At 43.4% G+C, this 22,736-nt stretch overlaps 1 protein-coding gene across 1 annotated transcript in view; it reads right to left on the bottom strand.

Annotated features, from left to right (window-relative positions):
* Positions 1-22,736, bottom strand: part of LOC121582511 (tyrosine-protein kinase ABL1-like) — a 59,687-nt gene that overhangs the window by 35,027 nt on the left and 1,924 nt on the right. The window lies entirely within an intron of this gene.

Genomic DNA, 22,736 nt, shown 5'->3' with positions numbered 1-22,736 from the left:
TGACAGTACGTACATATCCCAACCAGAAGCCATGGATTACAAGCAACATCAGCACTGAGCTAAAGGCTAGAGCTGCCGCTTTCATGGAGTTGGACACTAATAAGGATGCTTATAAGAAATCCAGCTACACCCTCCGACGAACCATCAAACAGACAAAACGTCAATACAGGACTTAGATCGAATCCTACTACACCGGCTCCGACGCTCGTTGGATGTGGCAGGGCTTGCAAACTATCACGGATTACAAAGGGAATCCCAGCCGAGAGATGCCCAGTGACGCGAGCCTACCAGACGAGCTAAATGCCTTTTGTGCACGCTTTGAGGCAAGCAACACTGAAACATGCATGAGAGCACCAGTTGTTCCAGATGACTGTGATCACACTCTCCATAGCCGATGTGAGTAAGACCTTTAAAAAGGTTAACATTCACAAGGCCGCAGGGCCAGACGGATTACCAGGATGCATACTCAAGAGCATGCGCTGACCAGCTGGCAAGTGTCTTCACTGACATTTTCAACCTCTCCCTGACCCAGTCTGTAATACCTCCATGTTTCAAGCAGACCACCATAATCCCTGTGCCAAGATAATCTGTCTAAATGAAGCCATGAAATGCTTTGAAAAGCTGGTCATGGCTCACATCAACACCATCATCCAAGAAAACCTGTACCCACTCCAACTCGCATACCACCCAAACAGATCCACAGATGACACAAATCTCCATTGCACTCCACAACGCAGTTTACTACCTGGACAAAAGGAACACCTATATGAGAATGCTGTTCATAGACTACAGCTCAGGAGGGGACATTCTGAAACTGCATTTTATCATTGAAATGTGATACAAAATGAGGCAACGGTGTGCTTTAGGACCATGCAGACGCCTCAGAGCGGTCGGGTAGGCTGTTTGGAGTGTTTATCCGACTGGATTTAAAAAAATGTGTAATAGTTATGTCCCCCCCACTTCTAAAACCAAAGTTGCGCACCAGCACATATCTACCTCAATTTCCTCGTACCCCTGCACATAGATTCAGTACTAGTACCCCATGTACACTGAAGACAAATATAAATGCAACATGTAAAGTGTTGGTCCCATGTTTCATGAGCTGAAATAAAAGATCCCAGAAATGTTCCATACGCACAAAAAGCTTATTTCTCTCAAATTGTGTGCACAAATGTGTGTACATCTCAGTTAGTAAGCATTTCTCCTTTGCCAAGATAATCCATCCACCTTACAGGTGTGACATATCAAGAAGCTGATTAAACAGCATGATCATTACACAGGTGCACCTTGTACTCGGGACAATAAAAGGCCACTAAAATGTGCAGTTTTGTCACACAACACAATGCCACAGATGTCTCAAGTTGATGGAGCATGCAATTGACATGCTGACTGCAGGAATGTCCACCGGAGCTGTTGCCAGAGAATTAAATGTTCATTTCTCTACCATAAGCCGCCTCAAACGTCATTTTTGAGAATTTGGCAGTACGTCCAACCAGCCTCACAACCGCAGACCACGTGTAACCACACCAGCCCCGGATCTCCACATCCGGCTTCTTCACCTGTGGGATCGTCTGAGACCAGCCACCCGGACAGCTGATGAAACTGTGGGTTTGCACAACCGAAGAATTTCTGCACAAACTGTCAGCTCATCTGCATGCTCGTCGTTGTCACTAGGGTCTTGACCGGACTTCAGTTCGGTGTCCTAACCGACTTCAGTGGGCAAATGCAGACTTTCGATGGCCACTGGCACACTGGAGAAGTGTGCTTTTCACAGAGGAATGCCGGTTTCAACTGTACTGGGCAGATGGCAGACAGCATGTATGGCGTCATGTGGGCGAGCAGTTTGCTGATGTCAAGGCTGTGCCCCATGGTGGCAGTGGGGTTATGGTATTGTCAGGCATAAGCTAAGGACAATGAACACAATTGCATTTTATCGATGGCAATTTGAATGCACAGAGATACCGTGACAAGATCCTGAGGCCCATTGTCGTGCCATTCATCCACCGCCATCACCTAATGTTTCAGCATGATAATGCATGGCCCCATGTTGCAAGGATCTGTGCACCATTCCTGGAAGCTGAAAATGTCCCAGTTCTTCCATGGCCTGCATACTCACCAGACATGTCACTGATTGAGCACGTTTGGGATGCTCTGGATCGACGTGTACGACAGCGTGTTCCACTTCCCGCCAATATCCAGCAACTTCTCGCAGCCATTGAAGAGGAGTGGGACAACATTCCACAGGCCACAATCAACAGCCTGGTCAACTCTATTTATTGTATTCTGCATTGTTGGGAAGGGCCCATAAGTAAGTATACACTGTTAGTATACACCTGTTGTTTACGAAGTATGTGGCATAAAACATTTGAATTGAATATCGTTTTTGAGTGACGTTTTTCTTTAACGTTAGCTACTGTAGCACTAGTTGGCTATACCTTCGCCAAAACTCAGGTATTTCTCTTTCTATAGCTTGTCCTCCTTTTTAAATTGTGAGCCAACATGTTAGTATCGTGGCAAAGAAACAAAACACAAAGCGGCATTAACTTCAATAGGAAAACAGCTCTAATGTTGGATTCCAGATTTTCTTTTATCTTTTTTTCTCCAAGCTATAGCAGACAATATTATATATACAGTAGGTTTTTAAAAGGACCAAAGAGTTTGGTCTGCTTCGTGTTTTCATTTTTGCCATGGAAAAAATATCACGATACTGTTATCGTCCCGGCACTAGTTTTCAGCACTTATTTCCACGACTGATCAAAATCAGTTTTCTCATGGCTCTCTTGTCCCGCTGCAGCAGACATATAGTGAGTAATATGTTTGGAACATCAAATCAGAATACATACAGAATTGTGATATACACTATACAGTGCATTCAGAAAGTATTCAGACCCCTTGACTTCATGCACATTTTGTTACATTACAGCCCTATTCTAAAATGGAAAAAATAAAATAAATCCTCAATCAATCTATACACAATACCCCATAATGACCAAGTGACAACAGGTTTGGAGATGGGAGAACCTTCCAAAAGGACAATCATCTCTGCAGAACTCCACCAATCAGGCCTTTATGGTAGAGTGACCAGACGGAAGCCACTCCTCAGTAAAAGACACGACAGCCCACTTGGAGTTTGCCAAAAGGCACCTAAAGGACTCTCAGACCATGAGAAACAAGATTCTCTGGTCTGATGAAACCAAGATTGAACTATTTGGCCTGAATGCCAAGCATCACGTTTGGAGGAAACCTGGCACCATCCCTACAGTGAAGCATGTTGGTGGCAACATTATGCTCTGGGGATGTTTTTCAGTGGCAGGGACTGGGAGAATAGTCAGGATCGAGGGAAAGATGAACGGAGCAAAGTACAGAGAGATCCTTGATGAAAACCTGCTCCAGAGCACTCAGGACCTCAGACTGGGGTGAAGGTTCACCTTCCAACAGGACAACGACCCTAAGCACACAGCCAAGACAACCCATGAGTGGCTTCGTGACAAGTCTCAAGCCCGGACTTGAACCCGATCTAACATCTCTGGAGACACCTGAAAATAGCTGTGCAGCGACGCACCCCATCCAACCTGACAGAGCTTGAGAGAATCTGCAGAGAAGAATGGGAAAAACTCCACAAATACATGTGTGCCAAGATTGTAGCGTCATACCCAAAAGGACTCGAGACTGTAATCTCTGCCAAAGGTACTTCAAAAAAGTACTGAGTAAAGGGTCTGAATACTTATGTAAATGTGATTTTTAAGTTTTGTATTTTTAATAAATATGCTAAAATAAAAAAAATAAAAACGGTTTTTGATTTGTCATTATGGGGTATTGTGTGTAAAAAAAAAAAATATTTAATCAATTTTAGGAAAAGGCTGTAACGTAACAAAATGTGTAAAAGTCAAGGGTTCTGAATGCTTTCCGAATGCACTACACATACACAAAAGGTATGTGGACACATCTTAAAATGTGGCTATTTCAGCCACACCCATTGCTGACAGGTGTATAAAATCGAGCACACAGCTAAGTAATCTCCATAGACAAACATTGGCAGTAGAAAGCCCTTACTGAAGAGCTCAGTGACTTACAACGTTGCACCGACATAGGATGACACCTTTCCAAAAAGTCAGTCTAAAATCTGTCCTGCTAGAGATGCCCCGGTCAACTGTAAGTGCTGATATTGTGAAGTGGAAACGTCTAGGATTAACAACAGCTCAGCCGCGAAGTGGTAGGCCACACTAGCTCACAGTTTAGGAGCAACAACGGCTCAGCCGCAAAGTGGTAAGCCACACAAGCTCAGAGAATGGGACCGCAGAGTGCTGAAGCGCGTAGCCTGTAAAAATCGTCTGTCCTCGGTTGCAACACTCACTACCGAGTTACAAACTGCCTCTGGAAGCAACGTCAGCACAAGAACTGTTCGTTGGGAGCTTAATGAAATGGGTTTCCATGGCCGAGCAGCTGCACACAAGCCTAGGATCACCATGCGCAATGCCAAGCGTCGGCTGGAGTGGTATAAAGCTCGCCACCATTGGACTCAGGAGCAGCGGAAACGCATTCTCTGGAGTGTTAAATCACGTTTTACCATCTGGCAGTCCAACGGACGAATCTCGGTTTGGTGGATGCCAGGAGAACGCTACCTGCCCGAATGCATAGTGCCAACAACTTTATATAATGGTCTGGGGATGTTTTTCATGGTATGGGCGAGGCCCCTTAGTTCCAGTGAAGGGAAATCTTAACGCTACGCCAGACGATTCTGTGCTTCCAACTTTGTGGCAACAGTTTGGGGAAGACCCTTTCCTGTTTCAGCAGGACAATGCACAGTGCACATGACAGTGCACAAAACGAGGTCCATACAGAAATAGTTTGTTGAGATTGATATGCAAGAACTTGACTGGCCTGCACAGAGCCCTGACCTCAACCCCATCGAACACCTTTGGGATGAATAGGAACGCTGACTGCGCCCGACCTCACGAATGGACTTGTGGCTGAATAGAAGCAAGTCCCCACAGCAATTTTCCAACATCTAGTGGAAAGCCTTCCCAGAAGAGTGGAGGCTGTTATAGGAGCAAAGGGGGGACCAACTCTATATTAATGCCCATGATTTTGGAATGAGATGTTCGACGAGCAGGGGTCCACATACTTTTGGTCATGTAGTGTGTGTATATATATGTATATATAAACTCAGCAAAAAAAGAAACGTCCTCTCACTGTCAACTGCTTTTATTTGTATGAACATAAGATTCAACAACTGAGACATAAACTGAACAAGTTCCACAGATATGTGACTAACAGAAATGAATAATGTGTCCCTGAACAAAGGGGGGGTCAAAATCAAAAGTAAGTCAGTATTTGGTGTGGCCACCAGCTGCATTAAGTACTGCAGTGCATCTCCTCCTCATGGACTGCACCAGATTTGCCAGTTCTTGCTGTGAGATGTTACCCCACTCTTCCACCAAGGCACCTGCAAGTTCCCGGACATATCTGGGGGGAATGGCCCTAGCCCTCACCCTCTGATCCAACAGGTCCCAGACGTGCTCAATGGGATTGAGATCCGGGCACTTCGCTGGCCATGGCAGAACACTGACATATCTCTCTTGCAGGAAATCACGCACAGAACAAGCAGTATGGCTGGTGGCACTGTCATGCTGGAGGGTCATGTCTGGATGAGCCTGCAGAAAGGGTACCACATGAGGGAGGAGGATGTCTTCCCTGGTACGCACAGCATTGAGATTGCCTGCAATGACAACAAGCTCATTCCGATGATGCTGTGACACACCGCCCCAGACCATGACGGACCCTCCACCTCCAAATCGATCCCGCTCCAGAGTACAGGCCTCAGTGTAACGCTCATTCCTTCGACGATAAACGCGAATCCGACCATCACCCCTGGTGAGACAAAACCGCGACTCGTCAGTGAAGAGCACTTTTTGCCAGTCCTGTCTGGTCCAGCGACGGTGGGTTTGTGCCCATAGGCGACGTTGTTGCCGGTGATGTCTGGTGAGGACCTGCCTTACAACAGGCCTACAAGCCCTCAGTCCAGCCTCTCTCAGCCTATTGCGGACAGTCTGAGCACTGATGGAGGGATTGTGCGTTCCTGGCGTAACTTGGGCAGTTGTTGTTGCCATCCTGTACCTGTCACGCAGGTGTGATGTTCGGATGTACCGATCCTGTGCAGGTGTTTTTACACATGGTCTGCCACTGCGAGGACGATCAGCTGTCCGTCCTGTCTCCCTGTAGCGCTGTCTTAGGTGTCTCACAGTGCGGACATTGCAATTTATTGCCCTGGCCTCATCTGCAGTCCTCATGCCTCCTTGCAGCATGCCTAAGGCACGTTCACGCAGCTGAGCAGGCCTACCTTCAAACTCAGTGCCTCTTTGCTTGACATCATGGGAAAATCAAAAGAAATCAGCCAAGACCTAAGAAATTGTAGACCTCCACAAGTCTGTTTCATCCTTGGGAGCAATTTCCAAACGCCTGAAGGTACCACGTTCATCTGTACAAACAATGGTACGCAAGTATAAACACCATGGGACCACGCAGCCGTCATACTGCTCAGGAAGGAGACGCATTCTGTCTCCTAGAGATGAACGTACTTTGGTGCGGAAAGTGCAAATCAATCCTAGAACAACAGCAAAGGACCTTGTGAAACGGGTACAAAAGTATCTATATCCAAAGTAAAACGAGTCCTATATCGACATAACCTGAAAGGCCGCTCAGCAAGGAAGAAGCTACTGCTCCAAAACCGCCATAAAAAAGCCAGACTACGGTTTGCAACTGCACATGGGGACAAATATCGTACTTTTTGGAGAACTGTCCTCTGGTTTGATGAAATAAAAATATAACTGTTTGCCCATAATGACCATTGTTATGTTTGGAGGAAAAAGGGGAACGCTTGCAAGCCGAAGAACACCATCCCAACTGTGAAGCACGGGGGTGGCAGCATCAGGCTGTGGGGGTGCTTTGCTGCAGGAGGGACTGGTGCATTCACAAAATAGATGGCATCATGAGGAAGGAAAATTATGTGGATATATTGAAGCAACATCTCAAGACATCAGTCAGGAAGTTAAAGCTTGGTCGCAAATGGGTCTTCCTAAAAATGGACAATGACACCAAGCATCCTTCCAAAGTTGTGGCAAAATGGCTTAAGGACAACAAAGTCAAGGTATTGGAGTGGCCATCACAAAGCCCTGACCTCAATCCTATAGAACATTTGTGGGCAGAACTGAAAAGGCGTGTGCGAGCAAGGAGGCCTACAAACCTGACTCAGTTACACCAGCTCTGTCAGGAGGAATGGGACAAAATTCACCCAACTTATTGTGGGAAGCTTGTGGAAGGCTACCCGAAACGTTTGACCCAAGTTAAGCAATTTAAAGGCAATGCTACCAAATACTAATTGAGTGTATGTAAACTTCTGACCCACTGGGAATGTGATGAAAAAAATAAAAGCTATAATAAATCACTCTCTCTACTATTATTCTGACATTTCACATTCTTAAAATAAAGTGCTGATCCTAACTGACCTAAGACAGGGAATTTTTACTAGGATTAAATGTCAGGAATTGTAAAAACTGAGTTGAAATGTATGTGGCTAAGGTGTATGTAAACTTTCGACTTCAACTGTATATAGTACCAGTCAAAAGTTTGGACACACCTACTTATTCAAGGGTTTTTCTTTATTTTTACTATTTTCTACATTGTAGAATAATAGTGAAGACACCAAAACTATGAAATAACACATATGGAATCATGTAGTAACCAAAAAAAGTGTTAAACTAATCGAAATACATTTTATATTTGAGATTCTTCAAAGTAGCCACCCTTTGCTTTGATGACAGCTTTGCACACACTTGGCATTCTCTCAACCAGCTTATATTTAGATTTTTTGGGGGGTTTGTATCATTTGATTTACACAACATGCCTACCACTTTGAAGATGATTTTTTATATTTTTTTAGTGAAACAAACAAGAAATAAGACAAAAAAACAGAAAACTTGACCGTGCATAACTATTTAACGGTGCTCCGTGGGATGTTCAAAGTTTCTGATATGTTTTTATAACCCAACCCTGATCTGTACTACTCCACAACTTTGTCCCTGACCTGTTTGGAGAGCTCCTTGGTCTTCATGGTGCCACTTGCTTGGTGGTGCCCCTTGCTTAGTGGTGTAGCAGACTCCGGGCTCTTTCAGAACAGTTATATATATATATATATATACTGAGATCATGCGACAGATCATGTGACACTTATATTGCACACAGGTGGACTTTATTTAACTAATTATGTGACTTCTGAAGGTAAATGGTTGCACCAGATATTATTTACGTGCTTTGTAGCAAAGGGGGTGAATACATATGCAAGGCACTTTATGGATGATTTATAAAGCCAGGCACATTAAACAGTTAGGCTATTGAGTATAGGCCTAATTAAGTTGGGGTTTCCTCTCTCCTCACTTTTCTTAGACAATTAAAGGCAAAGGCTGTTTTCTCATCTCCTAACTCCACTACTGCCTCCGCCGCATTGCTCTCACCACCAATATGCTGGTTAACTTTGCTATTATGCACATAGCAACATGGTCTAGGAAAAGGTGCCAATTCAACACCGCACTGATGTGTTTCAGAACCGTGGACAGTGACCACTATCCAACGCGGGAGAAAGCACATTTGTTATAAAATAATATCGTTTTTATTAGTGTTGCACCATTGTTCTGACGTAATATAACCATGTACAATTTTAGTAGCCCATGTCTTAGAGCAATGGATGTTGCCATCCCCACGCCTCTACAATGGATTAGTCCAATCAGACAGGCGCGAATCAGACTGGTGTCTTATAGGCTACACCATGAAGAAAAATATGTTTTTTGCTACTGCTCCACCATACAATCTCCACAGACAAACATTAGCAGTAGAATGGCCCATACTTAAGAGCTAAGTGACTTTCAACATGGCACAGTCATAGGATGTAGGACTGACCCCATTTAGTTGACTGGTCGATTGTTTGGTTGATTTTTTAAATCATGGTGTACAATACACCTGTCTGATTCGTGGCTGTCTTAGTGGAATGATCCATTGTGGAGGCCATGGGGATGGCACAGTCCATCAGTCTAAGACATTTGCTACTGAAATTGTATATGGTTATATTATGTAAGAATGGTGCAACACAACAAAATATTATTTTATAACAAATGCGCTTTCTCCTGCATTGGATAGTTGTCGCTGTACACGGTTTTGAAACACATCAGTGAACTGTTGAATTGGCGCCTTTACCTAGACCATGTTGCTATGTGCATAATGGCAAAGTTAACCAGCATATTGGTGTTGAGAACAAAGCGGCGGAGGCAGCAGCAGAGTTAGGAGAGGAGAAAACAGCCCTTGCCTTAATTGTCTAAGAAAAGTGAGGACAGGCAACCAACTTAATTAGGTCTATAATCAATGGCCTAACTGTTAAATGTGCCTGGCTTTATAAATTGTATATATATATATATATATATATATCACACAGTGGGGAAAATAAGTATTTAGTCAGCCACCAATTGTGCAAGTTCTCCCACTTAAAAAGATGAGAGGCCTGTAATTTTCATCATAGGTACACGTCAACTATGACAGACAAAATGAGGGAAAAAATCCAGAAAATCACATTGTAGGATTTTTTATGAATTTATTTGCAAATTATGGTGGAAAATAAGTATTTGGTCAATAACAAAAGTTTCTCAATACTTTGTTATATACCCTTTGTTGGCAATGACACAGGTCAAACGTTTTCTGTAAGTCTTCACAAGGTTTTCACACACTGTTGCTGGTATTTTGGCCCATTCCTCCATGCAGATCTCCTCTAGAGCAGTGATGTTTTGGGGCTGTCGCTGGGCAACACGGACTTTCAACTCCCTCCAAAGATTTTCTATGGGGTTGAGATCTGGAGACTGGCTAGGCCACTCCAGGACCTTGAAATGCTTCTTACGAAGCCACTCCTTCGTTGCCCGGGCAGTGTGTTTGGGATCATTGTTATGCTGAAAGACCCAGCCACGTTTCATCTTCAATGCCCTTGCTGATGGAAGGAGATTTTCACTCAAAATCTCACGATACATGGCCCCATTCATTCTTTCCTTTACACGGATCAGTCGTCCTGGTCCCTTTGCAGAAAAACAGCCCCGAAGCATGATGTTTTCACCCCCATGCTTCACAGTAGGTATGGTGTTCTTTGGATGCAACTCAGCATTCTTTGTCCTCCAAACACGACGAGTTGAGTTTTTACCAAAAAGTTCTATTTTGGTTTCATCTGACCATATGACATTCTCCCAATCCTCTTCTGGATCATCCAAATGCACTCTAGCAAACTTCAGACGGGCCTGGACATGTACTGGCTTAAGCAGGGGGACACGTCTGGCACTGCAGGATTTGAGTCCCTGGCGGCGTAGTGTGTTACTGATGGTAGGCTTTGTTACTTTGGTCCCAGCTCTCTGCAGGTCATTCACTAGGTCCCCCCCGTGTGGTTCTGGGATTTTTGCTCACCGTTCTTGTGATCATTTTGACCCCACGGGGTGAGATCTTGCGTGGAGCCCCAGATCGAAGGAGATTATCAGTGGTCTTGTATGTCTTCCATTTCCTAATAATTGCTCCCACAGTTGATTTCTTCAAACCAAGCTGCTTACCTATTGCAGATTCAGTCTTCCCAGCCTATTGCAGGTCTACAATTTTGTTTCTGGTGTCCTTTGACAGCTCTTTGGTCTTGGCCATAGTGGAGTTTGGAGTGTGACTGTTTGAGGTTGTGGACAGGTGTCTTTTATACTGATAACAAGTTCAAACAGGTGCCATTAATAACGAGTGGAGGACAGAGGAGCCTCTTAAAGAAGAAGTTACAGGTCTGTGAGAGCCAGAAATCTTGCTTGTTTGTAGGTGACCAAATACTTATTTTCCACCATAATTTGCAAATAAATTCATAAAAAATCCTACAATGTGATTTTCTGTATTTTTTTTCTCTCAATTTGTCTGTCATAGTTGACGTGTACCTATGATGAAAATTACAGGCCTCTCATCTTTTTAAGTGGGAGAACTTGCACAATTGGTGGCTGACTAAATACTTTTTTCCCCCACTGTATGCTGTTTAATATGACATGTAGCCTATTTGAAATGATGAGCGCTTCTTACATTCCCTTTTCATGTTTATTACACTTTTCATTCAAATCATATGGTTTGGTTTCAATAACTCAAAACCAAATGGTAGGTCCTGGTAGTCACAAAAATTGATAGGTGTTGGTTACATTGTGATTTTAATGAATGGAGCGAATTTGGAGCGGCTGTTTTTTAGCAGAGCGGTTGGAAAGGATGTGGAGCGCTGGAGCAGTGCGCAACATGAGCGGGATTTCTGATCATTCAACTCTGTTCACATACTCTGCTAGTCAGCAATGAAAATTCTGGAAAAGTCATGGTGTGTGCATCACCTGCGTGTGCCAATGGGCCGTTGCCAGAGGAGAAAAAGAGAGCGCGACATTTGCGCAGCAGGTAAAATAATGACAGACTAACTAGCCAATTCAAAACACTGTGTAGTTTGGCTGGTTATCTCGCGAGTTAACTATTAGCATGTATTAATGTAATTGTCATGTCCAATGTCCTAAAATAACTTTCCACCGGCACTCATGTATAACCGCAAATGGCAGTTTATGAAACCACTGCTGCATACTCCAGTTGTAAAACCGTCTCTCAAGTCCTCAAAATTGGCTAAGATTCTCCTCTATTCAATACTGGCCATGTAATTCTGACAAAGTTAAAAATATATATATTCTTAGAATAGCCTAATTGACAAGTAACTCCTATGCTGTCAAGATCTCCCCTGAACACTGAATACAAATATATATACCTTACAAATATATAAACATCTTATTTAGCTACCTCACCCACCTTAGCCATTTGATCCCTGGTTCATTGAATGAGGGAATTATTATAAAGACATAGAAAGTATTTGGTTGAAATTGTAATGTTGCAGGGTGGCCAACAATGCAGGATTTTGCTCCAGCCCTGCTTTAACACACCGCATTGTAAAAAATCCGCTGCTCAACAGGACCTTGATAATCTGACTGGTGTGTTTGAGCAGGGTTGGATCAAAAGCCTGCACACACAGTAGCTCTCCAGATGTGTTTTATACCGTAGCCTATCGGTGCAGTATTTTACTTTGTTGGGGTTAAGTGCCTTGCTGAAGGTCACAATGGCAGGAGATACTGTATAATACATGGGATCAGAGACCAGCAGCCTTCCATTGTCAATACCAGTGATAATAATTAATTTTATTTTGTGAAGTGGTTCCTTGCATCATACAACTAAAAGTGGCAAAAAATCTTAATGTCAAGCCCTGTATCCATGTTCCCCCATTATATCTTAATGTATTCACATAAAACAAAAATCTAATTATTATTAATGACTTTGTAACAGCTCCAAACAGTTGTCCACTACAAGAAATGCTCACTGGTACCCTAGCTTATAGAAAGACCCATCTAGGCTATTATGCATCTAAACATTGTCAGATAGTAAAACAGTAACAGAGAGAGTCATAGGCTGCGTTTACACAGGCAGTCCAATTCTGATCCTTTTTTCCCCTCACAAATTGGTCTTTTTAACATTATTTTCAGAGCTGATCTGATTGGTCAAAAGGCTAGTGAAAAAAAAGATCAGAATTGGGCTGCCTGTGTGAACACAGCCAAAACAGCCTTGTATAGGCCTATTGCCTCTGACAACACATCAGAGTGGTGTATGTCTCTAGAGCGCCCCCCAGGTCCAAAATACCCCCCCGTCTGGAGGACCCACAGGGATCATTGGGGAGCTTTGATGTCTAGACTGCACAGATTCGACGAGTTCCAGCCAAGAGAGAGGGGACAAAACACTAGGGTTGACTCCTCCATGCATGCTGAATGCAGCTGCTATTTTAGCCCAGATCCCTGGCATAGGACACCAGGAAGTGGGGGTGATATCACAACATGCCTACACTAAAGCCTTCCGCATGCTTCGGTTCGGCTGGCGCCTAGCCGACAACCGAACAAGTGTGCTCGCATTCTCCCTTTTTTTTTTTTAAACGCAGCAATAGTAGTTTGTCCATCTTGAAATAGTTTATATTGGACAAATTCAGATATGTTTATCCCTGTTTCGTTCGCTTCCGTTTAAGAAATGTTTTTCAACAGAATTGGCAGAATGAATACACCCCTGGTCACGCGTAAACACAGTTCACATTCATAGCAGGCACGTTGCATTTCTTCTCGCATCTATGCGCTCTCCTCCTCTCACCTTTACCCTCAATTTGTGGATTTCAATGTACAACGCATCAGCTGTATGTGACTAGGCAAAAAAAAACTTTCCACACACAGCCTACATCGTTGTCACCATATTAGTTCAAGTAACGTCATAGTCAACATAGCTAATAGAACTACAAGTAACGCGTTAGTAAATCCACTACAATCATGCAGTAACTTTAGTGTATATACTCAGTTAGCAGTTACACCGGCGGGCCCCGGTGGCAATAAATTAGTAAAACCAAAAACGTACCTGGACTTGGAAGAGTTCCAGTGTTGTGTTGGATAGTCATAGCCAGCTAGCTAACATAGCATCCCTCTGTTTGAGCAGGGTGTTTGAATAGGCTAAACTAGCTAGCTGCATTTGCTAGCTAAGGAAGTGAAACTGAAAAAAAATACGAAATCTCGCTCTCTATTGCTCTCTTCCTTCTCCTTCATTTTGGAAGAAATTAATTTGTTTAAAACTGTTCATTGTCTTTCTCTCTTTAAGTTTACTACTCACCACATGTTATACACTGCAGTGCTAGCTAGCTGTAGCTTATGCTTTCAGTACTAGATTCATTCTCTATTCCTTTGATTGGGTGGACAACATGTCAGTTCATGCTGCAAGAGCTCTAATAGGTTGGAGGACGTCCTCCGGAAGTTGTCATAATTACTGTGTAACTCTATGGATGGGGGCGAGAACCATGTATTGAAGTCAATATACCCAGAGGAGGACGGAAGCTAGCTGTCCTCCGGCTACACCATGGTGCTACCCTACAGAGTGCTGTTGAGGCTACTGTAGACCTTCATTGCAAAACAGTGTGTTTTAATACATTATTTGGTGACGTAGATATATTTAGTATAGTTTTATCTAAAAAGGATAACTTGTAAAAAATGTTTTACCATTTTTATTTTTATGACATTCACTGAGGAGGATGGTCCTCCCCTTCCTCCTCTGAGGAGCCTCCACTGGTAGGCCTATAGCCTATGATCCAAAATGCGATGTGGATTGACGAGAACACTGAAACTTTGCCAAGGCAGAGATGAGTGGCCGACACAGAGACTTGCATGGACAGCAGTGGAGGCATTCATTCTAGCCTAATGACAATTGCCAAATGTCATTACACTTTTTGGTGTTTTGTGTAATGGATGTCTCTTTCCATTCATCACTGTTTGGAGGCTGGGAATATGTTGCTTGTGGATGAACGTAAAGGAGCACTATGAAGTGATCGTTTGACAATCAGATGAAAACATGACTGGTTGTGTTAATGCCACAATAAAAAGTAATATATTTAAAAAGTTAAATGACAAATATTTATGACTATAGGCCCACAGAGATGCTATTGAATTAATAGGGATTCTAAATATAATTATATGATAGCCACTGCCGGCCCGCCCATTAGGCAGTTTGACGAGGGCGGCATTTCCCGAGATAAACTGACCAAGACGCACCTCCAACAACACATAATTCACATTCTGCCCAAAAACAATGATAACTTCTCTTACCCAGTGGCATGAGGGCTATTTATGCGAGCGCTGAAGCCGCCCCATGATAAGCAGTGCCCACTTTGTCAAAAGTAGGGGCACAAAATATTTAGCTTGTCCATGCCCAGCGCACCCCTCCAGGGTGCTGTTGGAGAGACGCAGCGCTGCGGCGCTCCACCAAATTCATTTAACATAAATGATGTGGCCTATGGTAGAAAGAGTAGTAGCCTATGTGGTTTTTATGTAGGCCATAGACTGGAGACCAAATGTATTTCAATGTCACTAGACAGACACTTTTTCAATCATTAACCTATTAATGAGGAGAGAGTGCAGGAGAAAGTCAACTAAAAAGGCAAGCGGTTAGACATCAGCTTTGGAGCGGATGTGGCATAATCAAACAGAGGTGGACAGCAAATGGTGCTGAAAGTAATTAATTTAAACAATTGTCTTCATTTTAATTAGAGGGCTTTGTTGGAGCCTATTTCTTTCTATAAAAAAAATAAGAGGTAGGCCTACATGTTTGACAGACGCAATTATGCTATCCATAGATTTGTCGGTAAAGCCAAATCCTCCAATTCTATCACTATGCACTCCTTAAATCCAGCACCTCCGTGTCTGGGAAGGGCTTGGTGTGTTCAGTTAAAACCATGGCTCAAATTGAGTGAGGATATGCCATACCCTTTGTTAACGAAAAGGGCAAAAAGGATACCTATTGTTAGCTTTATATTATGAAATACATAAATAAAAAGTATCCAGATAATATAAAGCGTTCTATAACAATGCTTAACTCAGTGATGCCTTATGCTAGAAACAAGCTTTAAAATGGCCACAAAAGACGTGACTGATGCATATGGGGCTATATTGATTAGTCTCTATGACATTCTGAAGCTAAGCTGCGGCCTTCAATATTGGAGGAGACAAAAAATTGACTTTGCTATTCTGTCCCTATTAATTGAGCTTCTCACTTTCTGAAAATAGAAAATTTTTAGGGAAGCACTTCTGTTGTTGGGTTAAGCAATGGACGAGTAGCCAGCAGTTGAAGCTTACATTTTTCTGCGTCAGTCAAGCCTCGGTCTGGGTGGAAAGGTAACCTTTGAAAGTGCCATGCTTAGATTCATAAGGATGTCTAATATTTAATAATTTGCAAACAGCAACCCTTTCGTTCCAAACAAGACACTCTGGCTTGACATTGGTGAAATATGGTAAGAACGCCTATTTCTCTGTCCATTCCTTCCCTGAAACTTCTATTTTCATTATCCACCTTTCTTTTGAGACTTTTTCAGAGCGACATTTTCTCTTGATTGCAAGCTGTTTTTCTCCGATCAACGCACAAAGAAATATAAAAAAACAACTGAATAGAGATATTGATGATTTTACCAGAGTAATCAGATTGAATATATTAGGATATGTTATTGACATTGAACTGATTATATAGCCTACTAACCAGATGTTAAAAAATTTGTTTAATTTGCCTATGAATTGGGCCGCTATTGTGTTCGGATCCACCGACTATTAGCAGAGAACAAAAATAGGCCCAAAGCCAAAACTATTGCCGACCCCAGCTGATCAGCGCATGCTCCGAGTACGTGTTTGTACGGAGAGCGAGATCACACCGATGTCTGGGACAGCTGGTGCTCTCATGCCATTTTATTAGGCCCACATCCTTGGAAAAATCTAACGAGGCAGCCCCACTTACCTGATTTAGGCCTAAGAATTATGAGATTCATTTATTTTGTCTGGAAAACATAAGACTGACATCTGCTTGGTCATATTACAAAGAGAAACCCAGCCGTGAGCTACCCAGTGATGCGAGCATACCAGACTAGCTAAATGCCTTCTATGCTCGCTTCGAGGCAAGCAACACAAAGCAGGGAACACTGAACCATGGTTCAGTGTTGCTTGCCTCGAAGTGAGCATAGAGCATTGTAATATGACCAAGCAGATGTCAGTCTTATGTTTTCCAGACAAAATAAATTAATCTCTTATCATTCTTAGGCCTAAATCAGGCTGCCTCATTCAATTTTCCCTAAGGATGTAGGCCTAATAACATGGCAGTATATTTCCTATGTGTTAGCCTACATGAATCCGGGAAGAGGCAAAGATAAATGCAGGAGGACCATGTCAGACTAGCAGCCAGCAGCATCAGGAGGAAATAGCATGGAAAGTCAGGAACCTGGGGGAATGGCCTTCCTCCTTTCACAGCCCTACAACCTCCATCCTAGACCCACACTGCTTTCCTCCTTCCTGTTCTAGGCTTGTTTTTGAGGGGACAAATGGAAAGAAAACAATGCATCTCCTCAACTGCCCTTTAGATACATTTACACAGCATATCCATTTCCTGAATCGCCGCAAAAACATCCCAGCAGGCAGCCGTCATGCCCTGGTGCAAGCGCCCTCGAAAGGAAAAACAAGAGCGGATACGGAACTACAGCAATGACCAGGGTTCAAATGACACACGCTTTTAAATCACTTGTTGTTATATGAATTGCGATTTTAGAGGAAATCATGTAGGAAAGACTAACCTCCTACAATTACCATCTCTAGAAGCCCAACTTAGATATTTGTGAGCGCATGCAGGGGGGGGACAGGTCTTTGCTTGCCCCTCTCTGCTTCTCTCCATGGCTGCGTGTGGGAGTCTAAACCTGCCTGGTGAGAAGCTTTGCATAGGCTAGCAGCTCACTAGCTAGCGCTGGCTGGCGCCGGGTAGAACAACATGGTATGTAAGTGACTGAGTGCTGACATTGCCTTCCTCTAGCTACATGACTCACATCCCCTCGTAACCTATTCGACTCATCGCAGGAAGGAGAAAATAAAAACAAAAAAATCCTGCCACTGACCCAGATTACTCCAGCTCTCCTTTCCATCTACTGGCAGTACCTTTTACTTTGTTTTGTTTGAACTGGCTCCCCTACTTCATCCTTACTAGGGCTGTGACGGTCATGGAATGTATATATACAGTGCATTCGGAAAGTATTCAGACCCCTTGACTTTTATTCTAAAATAGAATTTTAAAAAATAAAAAATTCCCTCATCAATCTAAACACAACACCCCATAATGACAAAGCAAACACAGTTCTGACATTTTTGCAAATGTATAAAAAATTAACTGAAATATCACATTTACATCAGGTATTCAGACTCTTTACTTAGTACTTTGAGTAGCACCTTTGGCAGCGATTACAGCCTCGAGCCTTCTTTGGTATGACGCTACAAGCTTGGCACACCTGTTTCTCCCATTCTTCTCTGCAGATCCTCTCAAGCTCTGTCAGGTTGGATGGGGAGCGTCGCTGCACAGCTATTTTCAGGTCTCTCCAGAGATGTTAGATCGGGTTCAAGTCCGGGCTCTGGCTGGGCCACTCAAGGACATTCAGACACTTGTCCCGAAGCCACTCCTGCATTGTCTTGGCTGTGTGCTTAGGGCCGTTGTCCTGTTGGAAGGTGAACCTTCGCCCCAGTCTCAGGTCCTGATCGCTCTGTAGCAGGTTTTCATCAAGGATCTCTCTGTACTTTGCACCGTTCATCTTTCCCTTGATCCTGACTAGTCTCCCTGTCCCTGCCGCTGAAAAACATCCCCACAGCATGATGCTGTCACCACCATGCTTCACTGTAGGGATGGTGCCAGGTTTCCTCCCGACGTGACGCTTGGCATTGAGGCCAAAGAGTTCAATCAGACCAGAGAATCTTGTTTCTCATGGTCTGAGAGTCCTTTAAGTGCCTTTTGGCAAACTCCAAGCGGGCTGTCCTGTGCCTTTTACTGAGTGGCGGCTTCCGTCTGGCCACTCTACCATAAAGGCCTGATTGGTGGAGTGCTGCAGAGATGGTTGTCCTTCTGGAAGGTTCTCCCATCTCCACAGAGGAACTCTGGAGCTCTGTCAGAGTGACCATCGGGTTCTTGGTCACCTCCCTGACCAAGGCCCTTCTCCCCCGATTTCTCAGTTTGGCTGAGCGGCCAGCTCTAGGAAGAGTCTTGGTGGTTCCAAACTTCATCCATTTAAGAATGATGGAGGCCACTGTGTTCTTGGGGACCTTCAATGCTGCATACATTTTTTCCCCAGATCTGTGCCTCGACACAATCCTGTCTCGGAGCTCTACGGACAAGCCCTTCAACCTCATGGCTTGGTTTTTGCTTTGACATGCACGGTCAACTGTGAGACCTTATATAGACAGGTGTGTGCCTTTCCAAATCATGTCCAATCAATTGAATTCACCACAGGTAGACTCCAATCAAGTTGTAGAAACATCTCAAGGATGTTCAATGGAAACAGGATGCACCTAAGCTCAATTTCGAATCTCATAGCAAAGGGTCTGAAGACTTATGTAAATAAGGTATTTCTATTTTTAATAAATGTGCAAACATTTCTAAAAACCTGTATTCACTTTGTCATTATGTGGTATTGTGTGTAGATTGATGAGGATTATTATTTTTTAAACTCATTTTAGAACAGGGGTGTCAAACTCATTTTAGCTCAGGGGCCACATGGAGGAAAATCTATTCCCAAGTGGGCCGGACCGGAAAAATCATGGTATATATAACTTAAAAACAACAACTTCAGATTGTTTTCTTTGTTTTAATACGATCAACATACAACATAAAGCTGGAGCCTGAGGACAGTGTGTCCAAAATAGTACAAGCACAACATCACTATTAATCATAAAACACGTCAAGTTTATTTGAAAATTCTAAAGAAAAATTATAATTATAATTATAATTAATTATAATTAGTCATTTAGCAGACGCTCTTATCCAGAGCGACTTACAGGAGCAATTAGGGTTAAGTGCCTTGCTCAAGGGCACATCGACAGATTTTTCACCTAGTCGGCTCGGGGATTAGAACCAGCGACCTTTCGGTTACTGGCACAACGCTCTTAACCACTAAGCTACCTGCCGCCCTATGTGAAAAAGAACACACAAACACACAATGCCTCAGTGATTAACAGAACTGTTTCACAGATCACAGAACTATATCAGGGTGTCATTTCTCAGGCAGAAATGTAGATAAAAATAATGAAATCCTGTTCCCCAAACAAGTGCAAGAACCACAAGGTCAAGAATAGGTTAAATATACAAATAAAATAAAATCAATTAAAAACAATAGCACATCAACATAAAAACATATAAACATAAATCTGAAAGCGTTGCTCAAACTCCCGTAACAGTCCCGTTATTTTTATCTTTGAACCGCTTCATGTCTGCCACATGTTGGGTCGCGCACACATTTTTCAGACAGGGAAGTGAGCTGCATCACCACCGGCAAGTTGCGTCTCCCACAATGACAGCTTCAACTTGAAAGAACGTATGCTGTCATAATACTGCGTGACAACTTTGTTGCGCCCTTGCAGCTGTTTGTTCAAGTTATTCAGGTGCTCTGTAACATCCACCATAAATGCAAGGTCCTGCATCCATTCTGCGGAATGAAATTCTAACACTGGTTTGCCCTTTTCTTCCATGAACTGTTCAATTTCTTCTCGTAAATCAAAGAAACGCCTCAGCACAGCACCTCGGCTTAACCATCTTACCTCAGTGTGGTATGGCAGGCCATAGATGTGGTCTTTCTCTCTGAGAAGGCTGTCAAACTGACGGTGATTCAGGCTTCTGGATCGGATGAAATTAACAGTTTGGATGACCACCTTCATGACGTTATCCATCTTTAATGACTTGCAACACAAAGCCTCCTGGTGCAAAATCCAGTGAAAAGTCAAAAAATCACGTCCTCCATTTGCAGATTGCACTTTCTCTCTGAACTTTGTCACAACGCCTGCTTTTTTCACGATCATTGAGGGCGCACCATCTGTAGCCAGGCTGACAGCGCGGGACCAGTCCACTCCGACCCTGTCCAGCGCGCCCGACGAGTGCGGTAAAAATATCAGCTGCTGTCGTTGTATCTGTCATCGGCACCAACTCCACGAACTCCTCGGTGACGGTCAATGTGTCATCAACTCCGCGGATGAAAATGGCCAGTTGTGCAACATCTGTAATGTCCGTGCTTTCATCAATTACAACCGAAAACGCAATAAATGACTTTACTTTTTGCTTCAACTGGCTGTCCAAATCCACTGAAAGATCGGAAATCCTGTCTGCAACTGTGTTTCTTGTCAGGGCACACAATCTCCGCTGCCTTCATCATGCATGTTTTTACAAATTCACCCTCACTAAATGGTTTTGAAGCCACTGCGATTTCATTAGCAATGAGGTAGCTAGCTTTCACTGCAGCGTCACTGATGTCTCTGCTGTGAGTAAACACAGACTGCTGTTTCTTCAGACCCGCCAACAGTTCATTCACCTTCTCTCATCTCCGCTGTCCTTGAAAGTTGTCATATTTGTCGGCATGAAGACTCACATAGTGGCGACGAAGGTTATATTCTTTCAGCACTGCAACATGCTCTGAACACACCAAACATACAGCTTTCCCATTCAATTCCGTGAATAAATAGGATGACCATTTTTCTTGGAACACTCTGCACTCTGCGTCCACTTTTCTCTTTTTGACAGAGACATATTGGGGCAATGAGGGTGCCAAAGCACATAATGTTAAAAGTAGAAGCCGTAATAAATATCGCGGGCAAAACAAAGTAGCTCATTGGCTGCACGTGCTTGACCTACTTGCTCTGCCCCGGTATAAACAGTTTGCTTGCTTAACACAATTGCTATTGCGCCATCCAGTGGACGCAATTGGAACAGCAGTTTATTTTATTGAAAAATTGCAGCACATTTTTATACTTTACCACAAAAAAAAAAATGTTTTTTTTTTTTTTTTCGAATCATCTCGCGGGCCGGATTAAACCCGTTTGCGGGCCTGATCCGGCCCGCGGGCCGTATGTTTGACACCCCTGTTTTAGAATAAGGCTGTAACATAACAAAATGTGGAAAATGTCAAGGGGTCTGAATATTTTCCAAATGCACTGTATATACACTGAACAAAAATATAAACGCAACATGTAAAGTGTTGGTCCTATGTTCCATGAGGTGAAATAAAAGATCCTAGAAATTTTCCATATGCACATTTCTCAAAAATGTTGTACACAAATTTGTTTACATCCCTGTTAGTGAGAATTTCTCCTTTGCCAAGATAATATATCCACCTGACAGGTGTGGAATATCAAGAAGCTGATTAAAGAGCATGATCATTAAACAGGTGCACCTTGTGCTGGGGACAATAAAAGGCACTCTAAAATGTGTAGTTTACATTTACATTTTAGTCATTTAGCAGACGCTCTTATCCAGAGCGACTTACAGGAGCAATTAGGGTTAAGTGCCTTGCTTAAGGGCACAGACAGATTCTTCACCTAGTCGGCTCGGGGATTAGAACCAGCGACCTTTCGGTTACTGGCACAACGCTCTTACCCACTAAGCTACCTGCTAGTTCTGTGATACAACACAATGCCACAGATGTCTCAAGTTGAGGGAGCATGCAATAGGCATGCTGACTGCTGAATGTCCACTAGAGCTGCTGCCAGAGAATTGAATATTAATTTATCTACCATAAGCCGCCTCCAACACAGTTTTACAGAATTTGGCAGTACGTCCGACCAACCTCACAACCGCAGACCATGTGTAACCAAGCCAGCCCATGACCTCCACATCCAGCTTCTTCACCTGCGGGATCATCTGAGACCAGCCACCCGTACAGCTGATGAAACTGAGGAGTATTTCTGTCTGTAATAAAGCCATTTTGTGGGGAAAAGCTGGCTCCCCAGTGGGTGGGCCTATGCCCTCCCAGGCCCACCCATGGCTGCGCCCCTGCCCAGTGATGTGAAATCCATAGATTAGGGCCTAATGAATGTATTTCAATTGACAGGCAACAATCCTGTATCTCAGTAGACAAGTCAGATAGCACCTGCCTAGTCAAATACTGGCTACACTGTTGTAAAACAGTTGTGATCATGTCAACACTGCACACGGCCCTATAGTAACTTCCTCTTCAACTACAATAACTGGATTTTCTATTTCTGTGTGCTGCTGCTGCACCTTTCTGTGTGTGCTGGTTTGCTACAACACCTCGCTTGTTTTAGCAAGGA

Source organism: Coregonus clupeaformis, chromosome 15, assembly GCF_020615455.1.
Source record: "Coregonus clupeaformis isolate EN_2021a chromosome 15, ASM2061545v1, whole genome shotgun sequence".
Taxonomy (NCBI): domain Eukaryota; kingdom Metazoa; phylum Chordata; class Actinopteri; order Salmoniformes; family Salmonidae; genus Coregonus; species Coregonus clupeaformis.
Note: the sequence above shows the minus strand (reverse complement) of the source record. Positions and strands in the feature narration are given on the sequence as shown.